The 7,545-nt window shown below is 60.2% G+C and overlaps 1 non-coding gene across 1 annotated transcript; it reads left to right on the top strand.

Moving 5' to 3' along the window:
• The first annotated feature begins 4,223 nt into the window (after nt 1-4,223).
• LOC131872467 (5S ribosomal RNA) lies at nt 4,224-4,342 on the top strand. The gene has a single exon (XR_009370618.1). It is a non-coding gene; the product is annotated as a 5S ribosomal RNA (ribosomal RNA).
• Nucleotides 4,343-7,545: the final 3,203 nt, after the last annotated feature.

Below are 7,545 nucleotides of genomic sequence, written 5' to 3'. Positions count from 1 at the left end.
GGGCACTTTTTGGAGGGCACTTTTCTGCGCTCCAAAGGTGCGCACTTTTGGAGGGCACTTTTTGGAGGGCACTTTTCTGCGCTCCAAAGGTGCGCACTTTTGGAGGGCACTTTTTGGAGGGCACTTTTCTGCGCTCCAAAGGTGCGCACTTTTGGAGGGCACTTTTTGGAGGGCACTTTTCTGCGCTCCAAAGGTGCGCACTTTTGGAGGGCACTTTTTGGAGGGCACTTTTCTGCGCTCCAAAGGTGCGCACTTTTGGAGGGCACTTTTCTGCGCTCCAAAGGTGCGCACTTTTGGAGGGCACTTTTTGGAGGGCACTTTTCTGCGCTCCAAAGGTGCGCACTTTTGGAGGGCACTTTTTGGAGGGCACTTTTCTGCGCTCCAAAGGTGCGCACTTTTGGAGGGCACTTTTTGGAGGGCACTTTTCTGCGCTCCAAAGGTGCGCACTTTTGGAGGGCACTTTTGTGCACTCCAAAGGTGCGCACTTTTGGAGGGCACTTTTCCTGTGCTCCAAAGGTGCACACCTAGGTGAGCACCTTCGACCACACCTTGTAGCACACCAAACTCTGACTTTCGACTTCATCCGCAATGCAGGGTCTTTGAGGTTGGCGCAATGCGCACAACCAGGGGAGTCGACCCATCAAACCCAACACCTCCCCTATATAAGCTATTTGTCTGATTCTCATACATGCGTAGCCTGCAGGAGCAATTAGGACATCGACCCCAACTTTCGGCTTCTAAACGAAAACAAGGTCTTTGAGGTTGGTGTAATGCGAACAACTAGGGGAGTCAACCCATCAAACCCAACACCTCCCCTATATAAGCTATTTGTCTGATTCTCATACATGTGTAGTCTACAGGAGCAATTAGGACATCGACCCCAACTTTTGACTTCTTAACGAAAACAAGGTCTTTGAGGTTGACGTAATGCGCACAACCAGGGGAGTCGACCCATCAAACCCAACACCTCCCCTATATAAGCTATTTGTCCGATTCTCATACATGTGTAGCCTGCAGGAGCCATTAGGACATTGACCCCAACTTTTGACTTCTTAACGAAAACAAGGTCTTTGAGGTTGGCGTAATGCGCACAACCAAGGGAGTTGACCCATCAAACCCAACACCTCCCCTATATAAGCTATTTGTCTGATTCTCATACATGTGTAGCCTGCAACAACGATTAGGACATCCACCCCAACTTCTGAATTCGTCTGCGTTGACCGCACCAAAGGTGCACGCCTTGGTGCTCACCAAAATCCGACTTCCGACTTCTTCTGCTATGCGGGGTCTTTGAGGTTGGCGCAGTGCGCACAACCAGGGGAGTCAACCCACCGAATGCAACACCTCCCCTATATAAGCTATTTGTCTGATTCTCATACATGCGTAGACTGCAGCAATGATTAGGACATCCACCCCAACTTTTGACTTCTTAAACAAGACAGGGTCTTTGAAGTTGGTGCAGTGCACACAACCAGGGGAGTCGACCCATCAAACGCAACACCTCCCCTATATAAAGCTATTTGTCCGATTCTCATACGTGTAGTCTGCAGCAGCGATTAGGACATCGACCCCAACTTCCGAATTCGTTTGCATTGACCGCACCAAAGGTGCACGCCTTGGTGTGCACCCTGGAGTGCACTTTGGTGCTCACCTCGGTGCACACTTTGGTGTGCACCTCGGTGTGCACCAAAGGTGCGCACCTTGGAGCGCACCAAAGGTGTACACTTTGGAGCGCACCACATAGGGTCTTTGAGAGGTTGGCGCAGTGCGCACACCAAGGTGGGTGTTGAGGTGCGTGCCGAGGTGGGTGGGTGCTAGGGTGCGCTCCATGGTGGGTGCCAGGGTGGGTGCGTGCTAGGGTGGATTCCAAAGAGGGTCATAGGGTGGGTGCCAAGGTGGGTTGGTGATATAGTGGGTTCAAAGGTGGGTACTAGGGTGGGTTCCAAGGTGGGTCACAAGTTGGGTGCCAGGATGCGTGGGTGTTAGGTTGGGTGCCAAGGTGGGCTCCTGCGTGGGTGGGTGCTAGGGTGGGTTTCAAGGTGGACGCGAGGGCGGGTGCCAAGGTGGGTAACAAGTTGGGTGTTAGGATGGGTGAGTGCTAGAGTGGGTGCCAAGGTGGGTGGGTGCTAAGGTGGATGCCAAGGTGGTTCACAGGGTGGGTGGGTTCTAGGGTGAGTTCCAAGGTGGGTCACAGGTTCAGTGCTAGGGTGGGTGTCAAGGCGGGTGTCGAGGTGCCTGGGTGCTAGGGTGTGGATGCCAATGTGGGTCATAGGGTGGGTACTAGGGTGGGCTGCAATGTGGGTGCCAAGGTGGGTAACATGCTCGGTGGGTTCTAAATTGGGTGCCAGGGTGGGTGTGCACCCACCTTGCCCGAGGTGGGTGCCAAGGTGCCAGTGTGGGTGGGTGCTAAGGTGGATGCCAAGGTGGGTGAGAAGGTGGGTGATAGGTTGAGTGGTAGGATGGGTGGGTGCCAAGATGGGTCACAGGGTGGGTGCAAGGGTGGGTAGGTGCTAGGGTTGGTGTCAGGGTGGGTGGGTGCTAGGTTGGGTTCCAAGGTGGGTGCGAGGGTGAGTGTCAAGGTGGGTCACAGGTTAGGTGCTAGGATGGGTGAGTGCTAGGGTGCAAAGGTGCCAGGGTGGGTGCTAGGATGGGTCGATGCTAGGGTGAGTGGCAAGGTGGGTCCACAAGTGTCAAGGTGGGTGCCGAGGTGGGTGCCAAGTCGGCGACTGCTATGGTGGATGCCAAGGTGGGTCACGGGGTGGGTGCCAAGTTGCTAGGTTGGGTTCCAAGGTGGGTGCCAACGTGGGTGCTAGGGTGCGTGGGTTAAAGGGTGTGTCACAACGTGGGTGCCAGGATGGGTGCGCACCCACACTGGCCAAGACGGGTGCGGGTGCAAGGTTGGGTTCCAAGCCCGGTCACAGGCTGGGTGCTAGGATGGGTGGGTGCCAAGGTGGGCACCAGGGTGGGTGCACCCACCCTGGCCAAGGTGGGTCACGGGGTGGGTCCTAGGGTGGGTAACGGGGTGGGTACTAAGGTGCGTGCCAAGGTGGGTCATAGGGTGGGTGCCAAGGTGGGCACCAGGGTGGGTGTGCACCAACCCTAGCCAGGGTAGGTCACGGGGTGGTTGTCGGGGTGGGCGTCAAGGAGCCAAGGTGGGTGGCAAGTAGCCAAGTTGCGTGCCAAGGTGGGTGTCGGGGTGGGTGCCAAGGATCCAAGGTGGGTGCCAAGGAACCAAGGTGGGTGTCTGGGTGGGTGCCGAGGTGGGAGCCAGGGTGGGTCCCAAGGTGAGTGTAAAGGTGGGTGCCAGGGTCAAGGTGAGTGCCAATGTGGGTTCCAAGGTGCCAGGGTCAGGGTGAGTGCCAATGTGGGTTCAAAGGTGCTAAGTTGGGTGCGAGGTTGGGTGCGAGGGTGGGTGGGTGCCAAGGTGTGCTAGGTGGAAGCCCGGGTGGGTCGGCATCCCATGGGTGTCGAGTTGGGTGCCTGATGGGTGCTTCTTGTCAAGTTTTAGTCGTCGGGACTCATTTCGAGCCTTAGAGGTCGTTTCTTGTCCGGTTGCCCTGTCTTCGACCTGGGAACCCAATTTTGGTCCTCGGGTCCCATTTTTTTTTGTCTCGCATCCCACTTTTGGCCTGTGGCCTTTTCGGGGTCGATTCTCGTTTTGGGCATCAGAGCATGTTTCTTCTCCTAAAACCCAATATTTGTTTATTAAGTCTCGGAACACATTTTTGTTCTCGTGGACCCATCATGGGTCTTGGAACGCATTTGTGGTCCTTGGGTCCCATTTTGCATCCCGAAACTTGTGTTTTGGTGCTTGATCCCTATTTTGGGTGCCCACCTTGCACCAAGTGCGCACCCGGGGCAAACCGAGCGCCTTGGTGCACCAGGGCAAGATCGAGCGTGCACCCGAGGCGCCCCGAACATGCACCAAGGTGCACTCGGCCCACATGTGAGCGCAGGTCGTTGCGCCCGAGGTGGTGTGTGGGCACCGCGTTGCAGACGGGACACTGCACGCACACGACGCCCCCTCCAGGTGCACGCACGTAGGCCGGGCCGGGTGCACACCCGACGCCCTAGCAAGGTGCGCGCACCCGGGCAGGGCTCACACTTGGCGAACGGGGCGCACTTCGCGAGGGAGGGTGTGCACCTCGACGGGGGTGGGTGGCCGGGGTGGATTCGCACGTGGGTCGCGGTTTGCTAAGTACACACTGCGACAAGCTCATAACGGGTGCGATCATACCAGCGTTAGTGCACCGGATCCCATCAGAACTCCGCAGTTAAGCGCGCTTGGGCCGGAGTAGTACTGGGATGGGTGACCTCCCGGGAAGTCCCGGTGTTGCACCCTTTTTTAGTTTTTCGCCGGGCGTCGCAATGCTATTTGAATAAACCTTTTGCCCGTTTGCGTTCTCGTCGGGGCCGGGCCGGGCCGGGGTGCGCTGCCCGCACTACCGCGCGCGCGGGGGGCGACACCGAGCGCGCACCCGAGGCGCCCCGAGCACACAGGCCACGGTGCAACCCGGGCGTTGTGCGCGCACCCCGGTGCGCCCGAGGTGCTGCGCGCGCACCCAGGTGAAATCGGTGTGCACCTCGGCCAGTGCGCGCTCGGTCGAGTCGCGCACGTTGGCCAAGGTGCACGGTGATGTTTCTTACTCTAAGGTTCCGCACCAGACGCCCGGGACAGGTGAGCGAAGCTGGGCGGGGCCGGGTGCGCGGCCGGGGCAGGTGCACGCAGCTGGAGAGAGCTTTGGAGCACACTTCGGAGCGCACCAATGATGCGCTCCATTCAAAAGTTTCCTGAAAAGGCAAAAAAAGTTGAGATTATAGAATTTCCCACTTGAGAGATTGTAAAAAAAAAAAATTTAAAATGAAGGAAACGCGGGTGCCAAGGTGTGCGCAGCCCAGCCAAGGTGTGCGCACCAAGGCGCCCACCCTGGCGAAGGTGCACGCAAGGTGCGCACCCGAGGCAAACCGGACAATTAACCCAACTTTCGACTTCGCGCGCACCTTGGAGCGCACTTCGGAGCGCTCCTTGGTGCGCACCAATCTTGGGCACCTCGGAGTGCACCATGGCGCCCACCAAGGTGCGCACCCGGGGCAAACCGAGCTCCGACTTCGTGCGCACCTTGGAGCGCACGAAAGGTGCGCACCATGGCGCCCACCAAGGTGCGCAGCCCAGCCAAGGCGTGCGCATCAAGGTGCGCACCCTGGCGAAGGTGCGCACCCGGGGCAAACCGAGCTCCGACTTCGTGCGCACCTTGGAGCGCACAAAAGGTGCGCAACCCAGCCAAGGTGTGCGCACCCCGGTCAAACCGAGCTCCGAATCGTGCGCACCAGAGGTGCACGCCATCGTGCGCACCTTGGAGCACACTTCGGAGCCCTCCTTGGTGCGCGCCGATGTTGCGCACCTCGGAGCGCACCCGGGGAAAACAATGCAATTAACCCGACTTTCGACTTCGTGGGCACCTCGGAGCGCTCTCGGGTTCGCACCTCGGAGCACACCGAGGTGCGCACCTTTGATGCGCTGCCTTCACCAATTTCCAGAAAAGGCAAGAAAACATTGAGAAGGTGTGCGCACCGAGGTGCCCACCCTGGCGAAGGTGCACGCGAGGTGCGCACCCGGGGCAAACCGGGCTCCGACTTCGTGCACGCCGCACCTTGGAGCACACTTCGGAGCGCTCCTTGGTGCGCACCAGGGCGCGCAACCCAGCCGAGGTGCCCACCCCGGCGAAGGTGCACGCGAGGTGCGCACCCGGGGCAAACCGGGCTCCGACTTCGTGCACGCCATGGTGCCCACCGCGGCGAAGGTGCACGCGAGGTGCGCACCCGGGGCAAACCGGGCTCCGACTTCGTGCACGCCGCACCTTGGAGCACACTTCGGAGCGCTCCTTGGTGCGCACCATGGTGCCCACCAGGGCGCGCAACCCCGCCGAAGGTGCACGCGAGGTGCGCACCCGGGGCAAACCGGGCTCCGACTTCGTGCACGCCGCACCTTGGAGCACACTTCGGAGCGCTCCTTGGTGCGCACCATGGTGCCCACCAGGGCGCGCAACCCCGCCGAAGGTGCACGCGAGGTGCGCACCCGGGGCAAACCGGGCTCCGACTTCGTGCACGCCATGGTGCGCACCGCGGCGAAGGTGCGCACCCGGGGCAAACCGGGCTCCGACTTCGTGCACGCCGCACCTTGGAGCACACTTCGGAGCGCTCCTTGGTGCGCACCAGGGCGCGCAACCCAGCCGAGGTGCCCACCCCGGCGAAGGTGCACGCGAGGTGCGTACCCGGGGCAAACCGGGCTCCGACTTCGTGCACGCCGCACCTTGGAGCACACTTCGGAGCGCTCCTTGGTGCGCACCATGGTGCCCACCAGGCCGCGCAACCCAGCCAAGGTGTGCGCACCAAGGTGCACGCGAGGTGCGCACCCGGGGCAAACCGGGGTCCGACTTCGTGCACGCCGCACCTTGGAGCACACATCGGGGCGCTCCCGGGTTCGCACCGGCGTTGCGCACCGTGGTGGGCACCTCGGAGCACACCAAGGTGGGCAGCGAGGTGCGCACCTTTGATGCGATGCCTTCACTAATTTCCATAAAAGGCAAAAAAAAAACGAGATTTTAAAATTTCCGTTTTGAAAGATAGTGAGAAAAAGGGAATGCTGGTGCCATCTTGAGCCCGCCCTGGTGCGCAGCCCAGCCAAGGTGTGCGCACCAAGGTGCCCACCCTGGCGAAGGTGCGCGCCCGGGCAATTAACCCAACTTCCAACTTCGCGCGCGCCAGGGTGGGAGCGCACCCAACAACCGGGCCTGGGAAGAGCCAATGCGAGAAACCCCACCAAACGCTCTGACAAAAAAAGAGGGGGCGCTCCAGTAACCCCGCTTCGGAGCGCACCCTGGGCAAACCCAGCCAAGGTGCCCACCCCGGCCAAGGTGCAGGCGAGGTGCGCACCCGGGGCAAACCGGGCTCCGACAACGTGCACGCCGCACCTTGGAGCACACTTCGTAGCGCTCCCGGGTGCGCACCTCAGAGCACACCAAGGTGGGCAGCGAGGTGCGCACCTTTGATGCGCTGCCTTCACTAATTTCCAGAAAAGGCAAAAAAAAAAGGAGATTTTAAAATTTCCGTTTTGAAAGATAGTGAAAAAAACGGAACGCGCGTGCCATCTTGAGCCCGCCCTGGTGCGCAGCCCAGGTAAGGTGCCCACCCTGGCAAAGGTGCGCACCCGGGCAATTAACCCTACTTCCGACTTCGTGCGCGCCAGGGTGGCAACCGGGCCTCGGAAGAGCCAATGCGAGAAACCCCACCAAACGCTCCGACAAAAAAAGAGGCGGCGCTCCAATAACCCCGCTTCGGAGCGCAGCCGGGGCAAACCCAGCCAAGGTGCCCACCCCGACGAAGGTGCACGCGAGGTGCGCACCCGGGGCAAACCGGGCTCCGACAACGTGCACGCAGCACCTTGGAGCACACTTCGAAGCACTCCCGGGTGCCCACCGGCGTTGCGCACCGTGGTGGGCAGCGAGGTGCGCACCTTTGATGCGCTGCCTTCACTAATTTCCAGAA

Source organism: Cryptomeria japonica, unplaced genomic scaffold (genome assembly GCF_030272615.1).
Source record: "Cryptomeria japonica unplaced genomic scaffold, Sugi_1.0 HiC_scaffold_616, whole genome shotgun sequence".
Taxonomy (NCBI): domain Eukaryota; kingdom Viridiplantae; phylum Streptophyta; class Pinopsida; order Cupressales; family Cupressaceae; genus Cryptomeria; species Cryptomeria japonica.
The sequence above is the reverse complement of the archived record's forward strand: the minus strand, read 5'-3'. Positions and strand labels throughout refer to the sequence as shown.